This window comes from Mauremys reevesii, linkage group 10 (assembly GCF_016161935.1).
Source record: "Mauremys reevesii isolate NIE-2019 linkage group 10, ASM1616193v1, whole genome shotgun sequence".
NCBI classification, from domain to species: Eukaryota; Metazoa; Chordata; order Testudines; family Geoemydidae; genus Mauremys; species Mauremys reevesii.
In genome coordinates this window covers 16,856,264-16,879,208 of record NC_052632.1, presented here as the reverse complement: position 1 = coordinate 16,879,208, position 22,945 = coordinate 16,856,264, and the positions used below count along the sequence as shown (strand labels likewise).

The 22,945-nt window shown below is 41.9% G+C and overlaps 1 long non-coding RNA gene across 1 annotated transcript; it reads left to right on the top strand.

Moving 5' to 3' along the window:
- Positions 1 to 1,393: 1,393 nt before the first annotated feature.
- Positions 1,394 to 19,246, top strand: LOC120373078. Its single transcript, XR_005585359.1, has 3 exons — positions 1,394 to 1,509; positions 18,365 to 18,530; positions 18,887 to 19,246. It is a non-coding gene; the product is annotated as an uncharacterized LOC120373078 (long non-coding RNA).
- Positions 19,247 to 22,945: the final 3,699 nt, after the last annotated feature.

Sequence of the window (22,945 nt, the reverse complement as noted above, 5' to 3'; positions counted from 1 at the left end):
AACCTGAATTCATTCTTTGATGAGATTACAAACTTGGTTGATAAAGGTTAACTGCATAGGTATAATACACTTAGACTTTTGTAAGGCATTTGACTTAGTACTGCACGGCATTCTGATAAAAAGACTAGCACTATACAATATCAATAAAGCACACATTAAATGGATTAAGAACTGGCTAACTGACAGCTCTCCAACAGTAGTTGTCAATGGGGAATCGTCACTGAATGGGGGCATTTCTATTTGGGTTCTGCAGAGATCGATACGAGGCCTGATGCTATTCAACATTTTCATCATTGATCTGGAAGTAAATATCAAATCACAGCCGATACAGTTTGCAGCTGACACAAAGACTGGTGAAGTGGTAAATAATAATGAGGAGCGGGCAGGCATACAGAGCAATATGGTAACCTGAGCCCTCAAACAAAATGCACAGTTGTACGTCTAGAAACAAGAAATGCAGGCCATACCTATAGAATGGGGATCTATTTCTTGGAAGACATGACTCTGAAAACGATTTAAGGGTCATACTGCACAAGCAACTCGACATGAGTGCCTTGTGCCTTGCCATAGCAAAAGAGGCTAATGAGCTCCTTGGATGTATAAACAGGGGGATAGTGAGTAGGAATAGGATTTTACCTCTGTATATGGCATTGCTGAGACCAATACTGGAATACTGCATACGGTTCTGGTGTCCAGATTTTTAAAAAGATGCTGAAAAATTGGAGAGGGTTCAGAAAAAAGCCACAAAAAAATGATGCACAAGCTGGAGAACATGTTTTATGGTGAGAGATTTAAAGAGCTCCATCTGTTTAGCTTATCAAAAAGATTGAGAGGTGACTGGATTACTGCATATAAGTACCTTTTCAGGAGAAAATACAGGATATTAAAGGGCTTTTTAATTTAGCAGAGACAGGTATATCAAGAACCAATGGCTGGAAGCTGAAGCCAGACAACTTCAAATTAGAAATTAGGGACAAATGTTTAACAGTGAGGATCATTACCCGAAGGAATAGAACACCATGGGAAGTGGTGGATTCTCCATACCTTGATGACTTAAAATCAAGACTGGATGCCTTCCTGGAAGATATATGTTAGTCAAACACAAGTTATTGGGCTCAAGAGAGGGCTGACCGGGTGTAAATTAATGGCCTGTGATATACAGGTGGTCAGACTAGGTGATCAATAGCCCATTTTGGCCTTAAACTCTCTGAATCTATGGGTTAACGGTTGGTGTCTGGAAAGCCCCTATCTACTATTTTCTTCAGGGCTTAGGACCAGGAGCCCTGTAGTGTAGGGCAGGCAGGGCTTCCATTTCTCTCAGCTAATCAGGATAACTTCTGGGAAGGAATGCAGCATATAACCTTCCTCTTCCCTCATAACAAGGTAGACACTAGCAGGAAGAGGACTAGTTGCCTGCTAGCTTTTCCCAGGCTGGGGTGAATGAGATGGATCTGTTTGATTCTATCTCCAACCTGTGGAGGAGCACTGGGAAAACCCTCCCCCTAACAGGTATGCCTGGTTGTAAAGATTTTGTTTCAAGATTTATTTATTTGAGAGGTTTTGCTGCCTGTCTGGGCAGAGCTAGGTGGAGATAATTTAAGGGCCAGCTGTGAGAAGTTTGCTTAGGGTCACAGATTGCTACATATCCCTTTTAAATGTTCTGCTAGAAGACTGGCAATATAATTCACATACAGCTACAACCCTCCTAGACAAGACTGAAATGTGTGTGCTTGTGAGGTAGAGGTTTCCTCTTGTTTTGCAGCATTATATGAACAACACAGAGAAAAGCTAGAAATTGGAATTGAAAGTAGCATGTAACACCGGAGAGAAAAAGCCAAGCTACAAATAACAAAGGAACACTGAACTTCCTTAACACCAGCCGCTAACAAAGCTATATATATAAAATACACACAGAGTGAGAAACAGAAGAAACAGAGAAGAAAAGATGACAACCATGGGGAAGGAAGGTTTCTGACCATAAAGTTCCAATGACTAGGAAAGCAACACACTTAAAATCACTTGGGTGACCTGGTAACACCAGTTCAGAAAGCTACTTCTGAAATAATACTCTAAATAGTGAGGGGAAAAGGGAGTTTAATGTAGGGGAAAGACTCTGTTAGTGCAAAACATTTTGGAGAAGTAGTTCTGTGTCCAAGCGGGAAACAAGGAGGCTTTGTTTAGAAACCAAAAGAGGTTGTGTACTTAGCAAAACCACAGAAGTCCTAGGTGAGCATCTGAGATAATATCATGGGAGAATAAAGAAAATGTAGGTCAGCATAGGGTTAGTGAAAGGAATTGCACTATGGGAAGTCACAGGAAAGTATTGATCAACATAGTCTAAGGTAAAAGCCTCTTGGTCTACTAGAGCTAAAGAAAAATTCAATTCATTTCAAGGATCAGCAACTACACTGCAGCTTGTACCAGGAAAAACCTGCAAGGGAAACAAACAGGAATAAAAACCACAAATGCTTTAAACTTTGTTTGGCTTTCAATCATTTTTCTGGCCAGAGAACTGTGATTCAGAGAACGAGGAAACTAGATTAGACCCTAGAAATTAGAGGGGAATAGATGAGAAAATGCCTTTGCTATCTGGGGCCTGATTTTTAAGAATTATAGAGCCCCCCCACCACCACCACAACACCATTTGAAGTCAAAGGGAGCTCAGCACCTCTGAATACTAGGCCCTTAGTACTGTACTGCAATTTCACAATTGAAATCTTTGGGTACAATTATGGTTGTGAATTCATAGTATCAACTAAATGTATTTATAACTTTTCCTTGGGGGAAATATTTGATTTATCTGACAGCATGTTAATTTTGCAAAAGAAAAATGAGATGGGAGAGGGAAAGTTTTGTGCCTATTTGCAGTTTTATGTTTTGTACACGAGCATAGAGAATGTGTATAAGGAAATAAAATATCTAGTGTAAAAAGAATCTGTATGGGAAAGGGAATATTCACCTCCAAGAATGCATCAGACTTTTGTGAACATAAACCTGGTGCTAAGAGATCTCTGTTCTGCTCATGAAGTTCAGAGTTTGAATCTTCACGGGGTTTTTAAGAATCGTTAGCCCTCAGATGAATGAAGTCTTTCTAGGGTCTCATCTACATAGGGGCATTTGTACTGACTCCACCAACCAGTTTGACTGCTTTAGTGCAACTCCCCAGGGCAAATGTTCTAAGCTGGTAAATCCATTTTGTGCCAAGTTAGAGATGCCATGGGAGCGCCCCAATAGCAGACAGCTGACTAAGGTGGCCGTGGCTCCTTATACACCAGTTGAATCCTCCATCCCTTCCATGAGGGGGCATGCTGGGGTATTTAGGGAGCAAGGAAGGGGCATGGTGGAATAGAGCGCTTATATACCTAGTCCTCAACTGGTGTAGCATAAGTTGGAGTTACTCTCCTGTAGCTCGAGTGCAGCAGTTCTCAAATAGTGGGTCAGGACCTGTTTTAATGGGGTCACCAGGGCTGCCATTAAACTTGCTTCAGCCCTGGGCGGTGGGGCTCAAGCTTCAGCTTCCACCCCGGATGGTGGGGCTCAGGTTATAGGCCCTCCAGAGGGGGCTGAAACACTTAAGCTTTGGTTCCCCCTCAGGGGTAGTGGCAGGTGGGTGGGCTCAGGCTTCTGTCCCCTCTCCTGAGGTCGTGTAGTAATTTTTGTAGTGAAAAGGGGGTTGTGGTACAATGAAGTTTGAGAACCCCTGCTCTAGTGTGTGCAGGGGCTGGATGCCCAGGGGCGGCTCCAGGCCCCAGCACGCCAAGTGCGTGCTTGGGGTGGCAAGCCGTGGGGGGCGCTCTGCTGGTCGCCGGGGGGGCGGCAGGCAGGCAGCCTTCGGCGGTGTGCCTGCGGAGGGTCCACTGGTCCCGCGGCTTTGGTGGAGCCCCCCACGGCATGCCACCGTGCTTGGGGCAGCGAAATGTCTAGAGCCGCCCCTGTGGATGCCTCAGGATCAGGAAGAACCTGATTACACCAGCAGTGCAGTTTACCTGCGGTTTCAAGCTCTGCCTCTTCCTTCAAAGTAAATAGCAGCTTTGCTGACTAGATTAAGGTTTTGCACTGAAGGCTGTAATTGGAGCTTATCCCCATTGTTAGACAAAGTCTATTTTCTTTCAACTTCACCCTTAACACAGTATTATTTTGCAGAACCAGAATCTATGAAATAAACTTAGATTGATTCAGGGGTTACTATGGTATCAGGTGAGTTAGTGGTGTATAATTTCTCCTTCATCAACACAAGTGAAATGGACTGATTGAAAGATACATGATAGCAAGTGAATGTTTTGTGTCTGCACAACTGTACTTATGACTTACATGTTGTACAGCTTATTGAGAGCATTTGGGAAGAAAATACAATAAGGGCCATAGACCTGAAAGTGAGCCAGTGTTTAGTTAACATCTACATTTAATTTTAAAAGGGGAGAGAACCCCGCCACCATATTCTTAATTACATTTAGAAAATTTCAATTTGGTTACTTTAAAAAGAGAGAGCTTTCAAAGATTCTATAGTTTAAAACAAAGCAGATTGTAATGTTATAGTTAAATAAATACTTATTTTATTAACTGTTGCCTGGAATCTTTTTGTGCTTTTATCTCTTGAATCCCAGGAGATATTTAAAAAAAAAGGTGCTCTGATGATGTGAAATTAGATTCAGGTAACCTGCACCGTCAATCTAAGGAGTATGATTGTATTGAGCTATTCTGCTCAGGTGACTGAGGTAAATCATAGTTATGTTTGTAAATTTAAGTTGTAGGTGGCAGTTGAACTGAAAGACAAAACAGTTAGTATGGATGTATCTAGGTGAAACATTACAGCTCCTATCACAAACAACCCTTTACAGTGTGTTGCTTTCCTGTAACTTGGCTCATGACACCAGGTTCTTCTGTTTTTGTGCCTGGACAGCTTAAAAGGATTTAAACTCTCTGCTCTCGACCCTGGGGCTGCTGAGCACTGGGTTGGTCCTGAGGCAGAGTTTAGAGCAACCTGGATTCTCTAAGTTGTGCTGGCTGCCAATGACCACTGGGGCTATTCTGGCTGCTGGGAAATCACCCAAACACAGGGAAACATTGGTCCTTCTAATTGCTCAGAGAGCTAGCCAAGGGGATTGGTAGAAGCTCCTATAGTGGCTGAACAACAAACACAAACTTCCCTACAGCAGCGGAATCTTCCACCTGCTGGATCTGACTAAAGCTTATATTCTTTGGAGGGAAAGTTTTATTTATTACTTTTCCACTTCTCTGATTCTGGGCAAAAATGGCCACTGGCATAACTGAGAGCACCTGCAGGGGCTGCTTTAAATTATGCCACCTGAGCCATCTGCTGCAGCAGCCAAGGATTAGTCCTCAGCCTTTACCCCACCCTCTGACATGCTTCACTCCCTATACTGAGAAGTTGGGTGGTTGAGTAGTTATGTTGGGTTGGCAATACCTGACTCTGTGTCAGAGAGAATCCCAGCTGTTTGTGCTGCTGCAGTAGTGCAAAACAAGTGGAGCTGGGACTATGGATTGAACCCTATGCTAGCAAGTGAGTGGTCTCCATACTGGGCCTTAAGTTAGTGGTGAAGAAAAATTTAGTAAATAAATGTAACTTTGCTGAAAGAAAATCATTGGTCCAGTAGGTGAATCAGAGCAATAGATTATTATTATCATAAGAATTTTGGACTAGAGTGAATTTAATTGTTGGGTACCTTTTCAGATTTGGATGTACTTCTACTTAGCTTTTCCCCCCATCTTTTACTTTCTGGCTGAATTTTTGTGTTTTGATTTTTGCTTGTGTTTACATTGTGAGGACTCATTTGTAGGTAGTAGTCTTCATTCTTTCAAAAATGGAAAGTCAATAAAAATGTTATGTTTACTAAAGGAGAAAATATCTTTACGTGGGTTCAGTGGTGAAACGGTAAGGGATTGTGGGAGGCTAATATTCCTATAATAAACTTGGCCCTCTAACCTGTACCATGGGAGAAGGCTGATGTATGCCTCCTGGAAGAGAACAAGCATCACTGCTAGGAAAAAAAATAGAATATTTAATTTATTTGGGATTTTTTTAACCTTTCTCTCTGAGTAAAAGACCATTTAGAACAAACAAGATTTATCTGTCAAGACAATCAGTCAGTTAAATGTTGAACTGAGCATTGCAGATCAGAAATTACCACCACAAAACAGATTTGTCAATTACCTGCAGAGAGCAGTTTTGTTCTTAATTTTATTTCTATATTGTTCACACTTCATTACTGCTGGGAATAATTCTGAACAGATGATTTAGTGAACTTCATGATCTTGTGTTGCTTTAGCTTTGGTCAAACCATTCCATATGTGGGTTTGTTAAAAGATATTTAATGACAGTTATTTTTTTTTTAAACTGTGATAAGAAGGAAAGATGATCCTTATGTCCCCATATGTAAGGGTCTTAGTTGGTTTTCTACCTATCACATGACTTAGGGACTTGGACTGAACTTTAGGACATATATTTCATGCCATCTAGGGCAGATATCAGCTCACCAATTTAAGAGCATCGCTGTGGTACCAGAAGAGGTAAGTTTTTAATTCCTGTTCACTCCCAAGAAAAATTAGCCTACATGACAAATAGTGCCCTTCCCCCAGAAGAACGCTTTGATCACCTGTTACCACAACTGAGCTACACAGAGACCAGATTCCACCATCATTACACTGAGTAGTATCTTGTGCCTTGAGTTATTTCCCTAATCTCACTGGGACTATTTGCAGAGTATGATAGTAATCAGTATGCACAAGGGTTGCAGAATCTAGCTCTGAATGAAAGCTCTACTGCTCTCAGGAAGCATCCTTTCATCCAAAGGCTCATCTGCTGGCGCTCTGCGCCCTCATTCATGCTCCCTTCCTGGAGGCTGTGCCTGGACAATATCATAGTGTAGTAATGTTTTCCCCCCAAAATGGAAAGGGTGCATCTCCTATACTCTTCATCTTGGAACACCGGATCTTTGCGAATGTGGCCCTCTTAAGGTCCAAGAGAAAGTATTTTGCCACACCTCTGAGGTGGGTCATTCAAACACTGCCGTGTAAGGCTAATGGGAGCTTCTGCACTGGCTGTGGTCACCATGATCTCTCTGCTACTTTTTTTTTTTTTATTAGCCTCTTCCTGTGGGAAGCCAGAAGGGTAAGTAATCACTTGTGTTTGAACACATCCCTACACATTCTATCAAAAACAGAGTCTGCCCGGTCCATGTTTGAACAGTTTTATAGATGAGGGGAGAGGGCTTATGGGGATAGAAGGTGACTGACTCACAGAAAGATGTACATTAGGAGTAATTCCACAGAAGTCAATGCAGCTACGCAGATATAGAAGCAGAATCAGTCACATATAAACACCATTTTCCATACAACTTCTGTGAGGGACACTCTTCCCTCCTCAATTCAGAATTGGTCTGCATTGGCATTTCTACCATTAGACCTGGTGTGCAGCTGCCTGGAATCTTTGGTACTGCTGTGATTTCCTTTTTCTGAGCTCTGCTCCTGTAGGCATGAGTTTAGGTGTACGTAGAAAAATGTAAGAGGGGAAGTGGGAAGGTTTGCTGGCTAACAAATGGTGACGACAGATAAGAAATGAGACAAAGAAGTTGGTAACTGCCTTCTTCCAATGCCCTTGCAAAGGGTCTCAAACAAAAAACACCAGGGAAGGAAAAGGGAATTTCTTCTCTCTCATCTGTTGGGAACTTTGTCCTCATGGTCCCAGGAGAGTTCCTACTAAACTGAGGAAAGTAAAAAATAGTTGCTGTCTCAGATCTCTTTCTGTTACAGTACCAAATTAACCCCCTGCCACCTGAGTTGTTTTCTCGAAACCAGCTTCCTTTTGTATTTCACTCACTCGTTGTGGATGGTGGTAGAAGAGGGTGTGACCCTGTTACACTGGCTTTGTCTGCTCTGCATTGCATTTAAAGCATGTTCTTGTTTACAGTTCAGACTTGGTTGTTGGCAAAAGGGGCTCTAACGTGGTTTGGTCAGCCATTGCTCTTCCAGTTCTAACGCTATTTGTCTCTTCCTCCACTGCCTGAACTAACCGTATTAGCGCCCTGCTTGGCCGCAGCTAAATTTAAGCTATGCATAAGCATGCTAAAGACACAGTGGAAGAGCTAGCATAAGATGGTTTTGTGAATAAGGCACTGAACTGTCACTTAGAAATCTGGTTTCAATTCTCAGCTCTGCCATAGATGACTTCTGTAGCCTCACACAAGTCTCTTAATCGCTCTGTGCCTCAGTTTCCTCATCTGTCAAATGGCTATGATAATGCTTCCTTTCTCTCACCCTTTGGCTGGCTTGTCTGTTTTAGTTTCTCTTTGGAGTGGGGAGTCTCTTCATATGTTTGCACATCACTTTGAACAACAGGGCTATGATCTTCGTTAAGCTACTGTAATAATGTAGACCTGTCATCACATAAGTTAGTTGGACAGAAATCAGTATTCAGACAACGTTCCATTAGTTTTATCTCTTCAGCAGCTGATATTATTATGCCCTTTTCCTCTTTAATATTCATGATTCACTTTATTTTCCTAAGATACCTTAGTTCATTATTTAAAATATGTTTATTTCATTAGATATTTAGTCAGAGTCAAATTTCTGTTCATATTGAATGCCTTTGTTATGACTGTATCTCTGGTAATAATCAGCAAGATGTATTTATTTTTGCTTAGGCATAAAATATACCTATCAAAATTCCTTTGTTAGTCTCCCCTCCAATCACCTAGAATATTTATCCTTCGAAAGCCAGATTTGGTTACTCTTACTCAAATTGAAAATCACATTATTTCAGTGGAACCAGTCATGGAATAAAGGTGTTTCTCAACATGAGTTACAGTATCAGAATCTGGCCCACAATTCTTAGTAACAGTATGAAGTTTAGGTTTTTTTTTTTTTCTTTCAAAGGTAAGACATGGTGACTGCAATACTAGGAAACAGTGATCAGAAAAATTAGATGAAATTCAATTTTAGGGAAACAACGTAGGTAAGGTGATTTTTCCATACTAAAAAAAAAAAAAGTGTTTTGATAGACACACAAGAACTGTTGTGGCCTTAAACCACAATGGAGAAAATGACTTCACTTAACAGCTTTTTTATGATAAAAGGAAATAAAACAGTTCTAAGAAAGTTGAAGTTTTTTTTCTATTTTAGTTTGAAATCTAACAGAGCAGTAGCCATAGAAGTACAATTTGATGGAGTATATAAATCTTTTAAAAGGCTTCATAAAGCAATAATTACTTTAGTATATGTACCAAATGAGATTAAAGAGCGACATTTGGTTCTAATACAAAGTTTCACATTCAAAAGGACCGTCAGCTTCCTGTTTAAAATCCACTTAAATTGAACAGAAAAGAGTTCAAACATAATGCCATTGTGTTTCAGACATTTATCTTAATTGAAAACAACTGAAAAACATTAACAACAGAGCAAGGAAACTCAGAGGTATAGGTAAAGTATTATTTTTTTCTCCTATCTTTTCTAAAGCAATGCACTCTGTTGTTACACCGTCCCCCATTCCACTACTCTGTCTCTTACAAAACAGGGTAAAATCCTGACCCTATTGAAATCAGTTGCAGAACTCCTGTTGATTTTAAAGGGGCAGGACTTCACCCATATACTCTGCTTGCTAGTGTAATAATTTTTAAACAAGAGGATCAGGCCAAATGATTTGCATACGCTATTTTCCCTAAATTATTCTAATAAAACATTTGGAATACAGGACTATTAAATAGAAACAAACAGGTGCAATTTTCCAACTTTTTTGTCTTAATTCTGTTCACATCGTCTTTTCTGACCCACTCTTTTCTTGCCATGGTTTTCTTTAAATTTTAACTCTTTCCTGAGGTGAAATTTACCCCTGTGCAGAAGGCCTGTGTCTATCTTGAGATCAAAAACACACCATCATGCATTTTACCCTTTGATACTCTGGATACTGGCCTTTCCCAGGGGTTAATTTTACCTTCTATGAATTACAGTTATGATATGGTTTTAATATCAATTTTTAATTCCTCATCAGTCAACAAACTTTCAGAATCCTCCAATTTTTCAGAAGCACCAATATACTGAAATAAAAAAGAAAGCAGAATCTGCTATTCCTGTTAGAATGTCATCATCAGTCTGGGTGAAGTTGAAAGGACTGCAAGTGAAGTAACGATATAATATTAATCATCAGGAGCTGTTGTTGTTGTCAATATTTGCATTATAGTAGCAACCAACTGAGATTAGGACCTTTTGTGCTGGATGCTGTGGGGAAAAAAGACAAGGCCTGCTCTGGTAGGTTTGCAATCTAAAGAATAATCTAAAAAATCCAAAACAATAAAAGTGCTTGAAATGATAGCTCCAAGGCAAACATCTGTATTATTTATATTAACTTAATACTTATCATTGTGTATGAAACTTAGAGACATAAAACTTACTACAGTGGCTCAGACCATTGGTCTAGTACAGGGGTCTCAAACACACGGCCTGCGGTCCGCATGCGGCCCGCAAAGGTATTTTCTGTGGCCCGCGAGCTCCTCACAGCCCCCCTGTCCTCCCCCAGCATTTTCCTAGAGCGGCTCTGGCCCGATGCGCACCAGGGGCAGGGCAGGCTCCCTGCCCGCCTGCCCTGCCCCCGCGCGGCTCTGGGAAGCGGAAAGAAGATGGGGAAAGAGAGGCACAGGGGTGTGTGGTGATGTTGCTTCAGGCACGCCCCCAAGCAGCTCCCCTTGGCCGCGGTTCCCCATTCCCGGCCAATGGGAGATGCTGGGGGCGGTGCCTGAAGCAACAGCAACACACTCCCCTGTGCCCTTGCTCCCCCACATTCCAGCCACTTCCCAGAGCAGCATAGAGGCAGGGTGGGCAGGCAGGGAGCCTGTCCTGCCCCCGGTGTGTGCCGGGCCAGAGCCCGCCCCCCGAGCCCCTCCTGCAGTTGAACCCCCTGCCCTGAGCCCCCTGCCGCACCCTGACCCCCTGCTGCACCCCGAACCAACCGCCTTCCCTGAGCTGCCTGCCGCACCCTGCACCTGACCCCCTGCCCTGAACTCCCTGCTGCACCCTGAACCCCTCCTGCACCCCAGTCCCCTTCCCTGAGCCTCCTCATGCACCCGACCCCCTGCCCTGAACCCAGTGCCACACCCTGCACCTCGACCCCCTGCTCTGACCCCCTTCCGCACCCCCTCATCCCTCCTGCACCCCACACCCCAACTCCCTGCCCTGAGCCCCTGCCACACCCCACACCCTTCCTGCACCCCCTGGGGGCAGGGAGGGGGCGGAGTTGGGGTGGGGATTTCAGGGAAGGGGTTAGAATGGGGGCAGGGAAGGGGTGGGAAGAGGCGGGGCAGGGGCAGGGCCTCATGGTGGAGTGGGGGCAGGGCCGAGGGCGGCGGTGGGGAGGTGTCAGTAATGTGGCCCTCGGGCCAATGTACTAGTCCATGTTGCCCTCATGGTCATTTGAGTTTGAGACCCCTGGTCTAGGATCTAGCACAGACCAATAGCTGGTGCTTCAAAGGAAGGTGAAAACTCATAATGCATCTAGAAACCTGTGCAGCTCTGTACATGGAATGTAAACAGGAATATTCCATTTCTGGCTTCACTGAGAAATCCACTCTTTCCCTAAAACATGAAACGTAGTTACCTTTATCTTGGTCTGCACAACTGCAAATATGGTTGATCATAATTAGTAAGCCACAGGACTTGACTTGATGACTGCTGATAGCAGTGAATTCTGCAGAAGTAGTGTATCCTCTTCAGATTTAAATGTGCCTTCTATTAATTCAGTTGACTTATTCATTTATTTTTTATTTATTTATTTTTTTAAATCACAGGACAGCATAAAAATGAGATACGGGTCAGTATTTTGTTTAACTCCTCCTAATCTTAACCTCTTCATTAAATTTCCCTTTAATGCTTCTCCCTTTGAGGTTAAGTAACACACCTTTCATAATATCTCCATATGTATTAAGAACAGGAGTACTTGTGGCACCTTAGAGACCAACACATTTATTTGAGCATAAGATTTCGTGGGCTAGAACCCACTTTGTACGTCCTGCCACAGCTTTTGCCACCATCTTAACCTTTTTTTATTGTCAGCTGCATCTTTAGGTGAGAGAATCAGGGTAAAAAGGCAACCTCTCATTTTTTGTGTGTGTCAGATCTCCTCAGCTTCATTGCTCTTGCCCATATCAGTCCTGCTCATGTAATACTCTTATCAGCAAGTTAATACACTAGCGTGACTTTCTGATATTCAGGCGTTACAGTGTGGTATCATTTTAAGCAGAATGTCCATTTAAAAATGAATGTAATGATATAGGATACTAGTTTTCTAATGTATTTCTTTTTTTTCCTCTTTTTCAATTCAATGTTGTTTCAAAACACTACAAATACAGATTTCCAGGTAGTGACTCCAGCAAACTGCTAATATAGGGCTGCTATATACCTTTCCTATGCATAAGGGTGGGAAGAGGCATGGACTGGACAGAAAGCCTTGTTCAGTGCATTGTGCAACAGTCAAACATTTCTGCACCCACATGCCAGAGGATATACACTCTACTGGGTATAGAACCGTGATGAAAACCTGATCCTATTGAAATCAGTGGGAGTTGTGCCATTGACTAAACTGGGGCCCGGATTTCGCCTCTGATGTAGTGTACTAGGCAAGGGGTAGAAGAAAGGCAGACTGTGGCTCCTGCTGCAGCACAACAACCAGTTGTCCTTTGCTCAGGTCTCATGGCAAAGCCACAATTTAGACTAAAATAATGAATCTTAAAGAAATGGAGTATAAATTACAGTCTGTGATAGGCACACACTCTGGGTCTCAAAGGAGTGGCACAGCCATTTTGCTGCTTTAGTAGAACAGGCTGCAGTACCTCCAATAATTATCATGCTTTCCAATTGCAAACATGCTGTTTAAATTTGTAACCGTTGCTCTAAAGACAGTGCACAAGAAGAGTGGAATTCTATTCAATCTGCAAATAATTTTCTGGTACTTAATGCCACCAGAATGTCAGAAGAGTTAATGGCAGATGTGGTTGTGAAAATGTTCTGTATTTTTAGACAACCTTTAATTAAGACACTTTGTATGTAGCAGCAACCAAATAATATGCTGCCACTTGAAAGCTGTCAGAAGGGGGAAAAAGTCTACAAAGCTTCTAAATGCAGCCCTCTTTATTTTTATCTGAAAGTGGATTAGGAAACCTTACAGTGACAATAACTGTCCTTTCACATGAAATGATGAATTTAATGCACAGTGTAAATAAATTGGGCATTTTTATAGATTTGTACTTAACTCCTTTCTGTTAATTTTGTTTAATGTCTTCATTTTAACAAGATTACATCCAAAAGTTGAAGTGATGCTGTGATCTCATCCTTTTCCTTTAAGACTGAATGCTTTATATAATTATTTTGATATAGCAGATTTCACACCCCCCAAACCTTTTTAATGAGTGAATAAGCCTCTCACAGTTTATTTTAGGGATGAACTGAAAGGAAGTGAATTTATACTACTCAATTCAGTTTTGAACTTGAAGCTGTCATTGGTAATAGATTATTTATTCACCCCATAAAAGTTAAAAGATGCTAATATGATACAGAAGACCCTAATACAGCATAAATTGCTTATTTTGGTATAGTAGAGATGTGGTATTTATCATATTAAATTTTGATGAAAATATTAAGGTTTCAGTAGACCAACATATACAAAGTGATAGAACAGTGGAAACACTATTTTGACAGTTCTACGATATTGACACACCATTACTATGATAAACACACATTAGCTACCAATTAGACTATTAGTTGGCCCATGTATAATAAGCATAAACAGAACTATCTAGCTAGTATGATTATGTGCCTTTATGCTGGAAAGGAAACCGCTTACCTTCTCAGGCTGCCATTTAAGTTAAGTGTTAGGAATCATTTGGTCATTCAAGCATTGCTACATCACTCGTTACTCAGGCTGACGGTATGTAACAGAAGGAAAAATATCTGCCATATTATTGTGCAGGAACTGACCTTTCACTAAACATTAAGAATTCCAACATCACTGAGAGTCCTAAATGCACAGGTTAAGGGCCTGATTCTGGTTTAATTTATAACAATATGTGTGTATATTCGGAATAACTCTATTGACACCAGTGGAATTATACTTCTATAAAACCAGTGTAAGATAAATCAGAATTGGGCTCTAACAGCAATTTTCACCTCTCCCAGTGCACTGTTGGCTCTTGTATTCCAATGAAAGCTCAGGTGAGTTGAAATGCCAGCAGGTGTGTCTAATTTATGTTTTACATTGAATATTTTTTTCAATTCCTTTTTGGTATGTCCCTAGTTTTACATGTGGTGGTTTTTTGTTTTTGATATGTGCCTTGACATACTCGTTTGCAGGAACATGATGCCAGCAGTAGCACAGGGGCTCAGACATACCCCACATCTGGAAGGCTGATCAGAATGTTCTTACCAGTTTTGCATTAATGTACTTGCTTTCTGTTGTGTAGATTTTTCAAGCTCATACATAGAGTTGATCATTTATGTAAGGCCCCACCTTCCATTGAAATTATTAGGAAGTTGTGGGCCAGGACATAAGTGAATATTTATCCTCAACTGTTTATTTTCTTGTCAGATTCTGGCTGTACTAGGCCTGATCAAAAGTTCATTAAAATGGATGGAAGGACTCCCATAGATTTCAAAGGAGTTTGGGTAAAGCCCCTAATGTGCTATTTGATGGAAAGACGTGTGTGTGTGTGTGTGTGTATGTGTGTGTATATATATATATATATATATTTTTTTTTTAAAAAAAATAAGAACTAAGGGAAATATTCCTCATTCAAAATCTCTTTCTGCAATTCAGCAACTTCATACAGATCTCAAAAGTCTATTGCTTTTAATTATAGGTCAAAAATGGGCCAGGGCAAGCTCTCAGACCACGTGGGTACCCATAAGTATCCCCTGAAACATCCCTACCTGCTGGTGCGCTGGAAATGGAGGACCAAATTTTCAAGATGTTCATCGAAGTACTTCTAACACCCTTGGGAATGAGGTCACATTTTCTCAAACTCACTATCCGTAAATACTAAGGGCCAGATTCTGATTCCCTTGCTCATCCTGGGTAGCACCTTACTCTGCCGGTAGTCTTACTGAAATCACTTGGAAGCTGTGAGTCATAGAAATGTGGTCCCCAGAGACAATGCTTCAGGCAGTGATACATTAGGGCCAGAAATCAATGGGATGACTGGCAATGTGGGTGATACACAACATGCACAAGGGCACAAGAATCTGGCCTTGAAATAATGTTTTCTGGAGATCGTGGTTTTGTAGCTAACTGCATTCAAATGGCTACTGTTTTAGAGGCAAATCAGGTTGGCAAAGTGCTCAGGCTGCCCTTGGAAATGGGGATGTACCAATAATCAGAAGTACTTCAGTTCACTGAACTGGTATCACCGAACTCCATTCTGTAAAAAGAACAGAGAACGTAAATGGTAGGCAAGATTCTGAAATGACAAAAAAGGGAACAAAGAGACACTGTCATTTATGCTTGATGAAGTTAATTATAGAGCTGTCAGTATCTTGGCTTGTGAGTGAATTGGGTTGGATTGATATTATATCCTTCTCTTCAGTTTATTACGCATTTTAATACAGTGAGCCAGACTCTGATCTCTGTTACTCTGGTATAACTGAGTTTAGATTCTGACCAGTTAATCTACCCAACACTGCAAAGGCAGTTTTCCTTCACATTGTAATCTGTACCATGCCAGTTCCACAGAAAGGCAGGGCAGTTGGTTGCACAGTGAATCATGGCTCTTGTAGGGTCGTATTTGCTTCAACAGGCCCTGACTCAGCATTACCAAGTCAGAGATGCTGAAACTCCACTCTTTGCTAGCCAAAAGATATTGGGAGATGGAGGGAGGTGGTTGTGACGGCTTGGACCCTCCTTTTGGGGGTGCCAGCAGATGTGCTGGGGTTCCACTGAGCCCATCTGTCCCACCAGCCTGGGTTTCCCTTACTCTGTGCTGCTGTGACAGGCTCTCAAGCCCCTTTGCAGCACACACAGAGGCAGGGACACACCCAGCTGTAGAATCACACAGAGTCTGTGATCAGCTCTCTGTGGGAGGACTCAGCTAGGGGATTGCCCAGCACTCCTGTGCACACCCCCTCTGGAGTGTAAACCCAAAAGTATATTGTCTTGCGCAGTATAGCTCTCTATGAATTGCACAATCTGGGTTTTGAAATAAACAAAAAATAAGTTTCTTAATACAAAAGGTAATTTTTTAAGTGATTATACAGGATAGCAAGCAGAACAAAGCAGATTACTGAGAAAATAAAGCAAAACACACAACATAGGCTTAATTCCCTAAAGAAGCAGGTTACAAATAGTAATTTCTCACCGTAAATGTTCTTTAGGCAGGTTGCAGACTTTCTGCAGCTTAAAGTTCCAGTTATTTCTCTTCACAGACTAGACGCCTGTCTCAGCCTGGACTCAGCCCTTGCCTTTCCCCAGCTTAGTTCCTGTTTCTTGGGTGGGGAGGCAAAGGAGAAGAGCCCAGATAAACTCACTTCCCAGCCTGAAATAGGATTTACATAAGGTGGGAATCCTTTGTTTCAAGTGGAAAAATACCCGCAGTGTCCAAGGTGGATCACATGACCTTGCAGTGTCAAAGCAACCATGAAACAAGATTTATTTGTAAGGCCCACAGGAAGGGACTCCAGGAAGATGGGAGTTCAGCATTTTCAAAGACCCATAGTCTTTCCTAATGGCCCATCCAGGCTGATTGCATACTGTCTGGTGGGCGTTTCCCAGGTGTAACCACAGTTGTAATTGTTTCATAGTCAATATTCCCAACTTCAGATACAGAAGTGATACATGTATACAAAGAGGATAATCATATTCAGTAAAACATAATCTTTCCAATGATCGCTCACATGACCATCTTGAAAAAAACATATTTTAGTTATGCCATATTTATATCCTAACAATATTTCTATGAATCATACGGGGTGTAGCATCACGACGGCATAAAATGGAAGATGCGGAGTTAAAAATGTGGAATGGTGCTTATGTGTTAGATTTCATCTAAAAATACTTTTAAATGTTGATAGCAATCATGAAAAGAAGTACAGTACAGAAAATAATGCATGTCTGGTGGGTACAATATCACTAAATTCCCACTCTTGGGTTCAGCTACCTTTCTATTAGCCTGAGTATCAGGATGCATTTTCTGACAAATCCATTAGTTTTCTTCCAAGGGAATCATTGAAAGCCCCATGGATTGGCACCAGTGGGGCAAGTAGGGTGGTCTGGTCCGGTATGCTGTACCAATAAGCTATTGATAGCCAGTACGGCGTACCAGAAAAACACAGGAGGAGCAGAATGTGGGGCCACCCGGCGGCCCCATGCCAGCAGCTCCTCTGGCCTGGCTGTACTGTCCCCAGCCCTTCCACGCAGCTGTGTGCCTGAGTCTCCTGTCCAGGGTCTGTACAGCAGCCCCACCGGAGGACAGAGCTGGGGACAGGGCTGGGGGCGGTACAGCCATGCTGGAGGAGCTGCCAGCGTGGGGCTGCCAGGGCGGTCCCCCATTCTGCTCTTTTCACCACTGCGGTTCCCAAGAGAGCCCTGCATTTCAGGGATCTCCTGGAAACTGCAACAGTGAAAGGAGCAGAACCCCCGACCAGCAGCTCCTTCAGCGTGACTATACCACCCCCAGCCCTGTCCTCTAGCGGGGCTGCCGTAAAGACCCCCCCTGGACAGGACTCGGGAGATGCAGCTGCGTAGAAGGGCTGGGGGCGGTACAGCCGTGCAGGAGGAGCTGCTGGCATGAGGCTCGGTTGCCAGCATGTCTGAAAAAAATATTCTCTGCTGTCAGAGGGAGCTGGTGTGAAGCTTTTCTGCTGGCAATTCCCAAAGCAGGTGTGACTGAAGTGGCTATTGTTCCAGAGAGCAAGCCCTCCTCTTCTCTTAGCAGCCCACACAGCAGCTGTGTGGTGTCCACCCCCTGGGAGCGCTTCCCACCCAGGTAACATGGGATGGATCATGGGGATTGGAGGGGGAGAGCACAGGCCCTGGGCTGGGGGTGGGGTCACATGGGAGGTCACATGCCCCCCCCCCCGCCTTTAGCTGGTGCAGCGTATCAGTAAGAAATGAATTCTACTTGCACCACTGGTTGGCACATTTAAAACTGGAAAAATGCTAGTAAATGTATAATAGAAAACAAGTCTGCAGTGAATGGGGGAAAACCCAAAAGGGTGTCTTTTTTGTTTTGTTTTTTTGTTTCTTTCGCCTCAAGAATCTATGACTCAGTATACAAATAATTTGCATTACTTTGAAGCCTTTATATGGAATACAGGATATCTCTGAGGCTTTTCCAGTAGCAATGCCATACTAAATATTCTTTATTTTTATGCTTAGGGCTCTGAACCAGAAAGAATTACCACACAGCTGTTCTGCCAGGAGACATTGTAGCAACAGGGAATCATAGGCCCTCACAGGGCAGCATTAACTCTTGCAATTGGACTGGAACGGGTGATATCAGGACTTAAGGGAGAGATGATAGCAGGTGGCAGCATATGAGAAGGTAAGTTAAAAGCACTATGCGCTTGCTTCACTAAATCAGTAGCACACATTTTCTTAAGTACCCAGTATCAGAGAATTGCAATGAGTAATTTCAGTTTAGAGGCTTCAGTCCTATACTGTATGTAGTTTGTCACTTGAAATATGTCCAAAGATATTGATTGTGTAATCAGTAAATTCCTGTATAATACCAGTAACATGCTCAGAGATACAAGTCTCTGTACATCATGAATGAGAACCCTGAATTCAGAATTTCAACTTGATAGACACTTTTTATTCTAGTGTATGCTATACATTGTAATTAAATGGTCTAGAATTGATTGATAATGTTCTGAACTGCTTTCCATTGTGTCTTTGCAGCTGCCAGATGGTGTGGAGCAAAGTACTATTTATACCACATTATAGGCTTCTCTGTTTAATATACTATGGTGGTTAAAAATCATTACTGAATTTTGAACCCTTTATTTTATGAAATTTGACCCTTTTGATCTCTGCATCTCCCATTGAAATCTATGTGAGACTTTCCAGAGAAGTCATAGGAAGCTAGGTTGGATCTAAGTTGCATTCAAAAATGTTTCACTGCATGTCTTGCAGACATGGCCAGAGGTTCTCTGAAATTTCTTTTGGCTTATTAATTTATAAGATGCACTTCCTTGTAAATCCATTTATATGAAATATTACTGCTTTTGAAAAATAAAACTGATTTTGTTTTCAACTGGGGACACAAGTGTTATGTTGAAAATGTGTTGCCATTCTTGTGCAAATGTATGTTAATACTGATAATCAAGTAGCATGAAAAGTAAGGTAGAATATGGCCTCACTGACAGAAAATAAATGGAAAATGAAAAGAAGATGAAAATGTCATCACTTTCATTGAATATAGATTAAAAATGTGTAAAATGTATATGTACACCAGGCAGATACTCTTATGTACACAGGCAGTATATGCTTCCTTTCTGGTCATCTTGCATTTGTATAGAAAAAATAATAGAGCAAATAGGATTTCTGTGACTGTTCAGTTCTTTGATGGGGCACCTATTTTTCCATTAGGCAGGCAAGATTTATAACCAAGGGTCAATTTGGTGCAATATTGACTGACAGCAATCCTGAACCACATCTCAGTGGAGATGACCTTAGGAAAGAATAAATCAGTGTTTCCCAAACTTGGGATGCCGCTTCTGTAGGGAAAGCCCCTGGAGGGCCGGGCCGATTTGTTTACCTGCCGCGTCTGCAGGTCTGGCCAATTGTGTCTCCCATTGGCTGTGGTTCAATGCTCCAGGCCAATGGGGGCTGCTGGTAGCAGCGCGGGCCAAGGGACGTACTGGTCACCACTTCCAGCAGCCCCCATTGGCCTGGAGCAGCGAATTGCGGCCACTGGGTTCGGCTGGTAAACAAACCGGCCCGGCCCAGCCCACCAGGGGCTTTCCCCGCACAAGCGGCAGAACAAGTTTGGGAACCACTGCTAAGCTATCACACCACAATTTAAACTTAAATACACATTGAATTTCCAAATGGAAAACTATATACAACCAACATCATAGAGTGACATAACTGCATGTAAAGGGCACAGAGACATTATAGGTTAAATCCTGAATATATTTAAGTCAATGGCAAAACTCCCACTGATTTCAACATGGCCAAGATTTAACCCTGTATGCCTGTATCCCCCTGAACTGAATCCTCATCTTAGCTTCCCCTCTACTTCCACATTCAACTCAGGTTCTGCTCTCTTTCAAAATTTTCTGTTAATCTGCCCAACCGGTATGTCTCCAGCTCACCTCTCAGGGTCATTTCTAATAAATATTCATTCCAAGCTCCTATCTGCAAGGCCTGGGTTCAGTGTATAACTTTCTCCCCCCACCCTACCTCCAACAGCTTTGCCATGCCATATAGAGGAAGGTTTTTAGTTCCATAAGTTGGGGGATACAAGGGAATGTAACCAGAACTGGTTTGGGTATTTATCCTCAATAAGGTTCAAATTATCCCCCCAAATACTCTTAGCCAACTCAAAGCAGCTTGTATCCATAATAAGGGGTATTGGAGTATACATGTCAAATACAGTGCCATCATTTCATCTTGTTCCTGGTGGGTTCGCATCCATGGAGCTAGGGGTTTCCTCTTGTGGTTCATTTGGGGGCATTTTCTGAACTGGCCCTGTTCTCTTTTCTTTCCCCCTCTGCACAGGCTTCTTTTCTGAACCTTTTCTGTTTTGTCCACTGCAGATATTCTGCCTTTTATGGGGTTTGTTTTTCGGGAAGAGACTTCTGCATAGTGTACATGAAGCTTCCTTCCACCGCTGCTTTCAGAAAATCATCTGAGCACCCATCTGCTCCATGAAGCAATCTGGCCGTAATATGCCATTCTGTGTTTGGTATTGTACTTAATGCACCTTTGGATTGTAAAGTCTTTGGAGTAGGCACCTGTTGTTTGTTTGGCACCATTTACCTAGCTATTGTGCAGTGGTATTTAGGTTAGTGTTGCTGTATCAATAACACTTGTACACAAAGTCACAAAATAAGACATGCCATCCTTGACACAGGAACTCACGCTATTCCTTTTGCGTTCATTATTTGTAGTCACAGTCATATAACTTGATACTGATACCAACCTGAAGAGAACAGTTGTGGATCAGCCCATGCTTCGCTTAGTAGTTTGATGATGCTGAGATTGGAAGAGAACAACCAACCAATGAATGGCTCTTTCCTTGCCTTGTGTTGGTTGGCAAGTGTTTGGCTGTCATCTTTCAGTTCCCTCTTCATAAGTGGGGTTGAGGGAAAAAGAAGCTGAAGAAAATCCCATTAACAGTTAATTTATACTTATTTGACTAAATCACACCTGATACCCAGTACTCTGACCATTGAGATTACTTATTTATGCAAACATATCCAGTTTTACTGTTACCTCCTCCCATATTCCACTTCATCCCCATTTGTCTGCTCAATCCGCCTGCTATATGTATTATGGTAGTGCCTAGGAGCCCCAGTTGTGAACTAGACTCCATTATGCTAGGCGTTGTACAAACATCAAAAAGATGGTGCCTGCCCCTTAAGGATTTACAATATAAGTAATACCTGTTGCATTTTGTCATCATCTAGACTGTGAGTTTTCTAGAGCTGCAACTGTCTTTATTTCACTCATTTGTGTAGTGCCTAACACAATAGGGCCCAGTCACTGATTGAGGCATCTAGACACCATTGCAATAGAACAATAGAAAGACAAATTTATTTGATTGCTCTTTTTAAAATAAGATACTTGAAATACAGATCCCTAATCAAAATTGATTTTTCAATTTTCTGAAAGATCACTTAGAGCTGAAACATTGATTATTTTTTTTTTTTTGGTGTGACCACAGTCACGGGTGAAATACAAAAACAGTTCTATGTAACTGCTGTCTGGTGGCTTCCTATAAAAATGTCAGGCTGAGATTTTAAAAAAAGCTGGGGGCGGGGATAGGTGCACCACTCTTACTGAGTTTCAGGTTGAGAGTTGGGCACCTAATTTCCTTAGGCTCCTCTGAAAATCCCAGACCTATACAATGTGTAGAGTCTCCTGTTACCCAGACCTATACAATGTGTAGAGTCTCCTGTTACTGTACACAAACTGTGTATATGGAATATACAGTGCATATTTTATAGACACTGAAATCCACAACATTTCAGCTGGCGCTCTAAAAGAGGATGTTGTTGTGTCTGAGACCATTTCCTGGAGGTGTTTGGTTTTATTTTTCTTATCCCAATGGACAGGGCCACTTAATACAGGTAACTTATTATAAATTGTTTGTTTGCCGATAGCTTGATGTGGGGAGGTCACTGCAGGGCAGGTGGTTGCTAAATACAAAATAGGATCTTAAACCATTTTTGCTGGAATATATTTCCAGAAACAGTTGTCCACAAAATTAGTCCTGCCATGAGTGCAGGGGACTGGACTAGATGACCTCTTGAGGTCCCTTCCAGTTCTATGAGTCTAAGAAAATAAAACCAATCAAAAACCCTGAAAATAAACAGAAATGGCATTTAAAAAAAAAGAGATGGAATTGGAAGGGATCTGAAATTAGCATTCCACATTATTTGAATGCCAGAACATGCTCCTGTACTATTAATAGAAGTCACTACCCCTGCAGGTTTCAAATGAGCAGATTTTCCCAACTGCATTTTACAGCTTGAAGAATCAAAATTATACCAGAGCTGGTCTTTTTTTTTTTTTTTTTAACAATTGCATCTGTTAAACCTTCTTCAATTTGTCTTCCAGAACAAAAATATCTTGTATGGCCACTGGTATTTCTCTCCACAACCTGGATTTTCCCTTAGTTTCCTCACCGTATACCAGATACACAAGCTCTGAAATCCTTTTGAAAACTGTAGAGTTAGATATTTTTCCTTAATAAGCAATTTACTGTGCAGTGTTGTTTTTTTCCCCCAC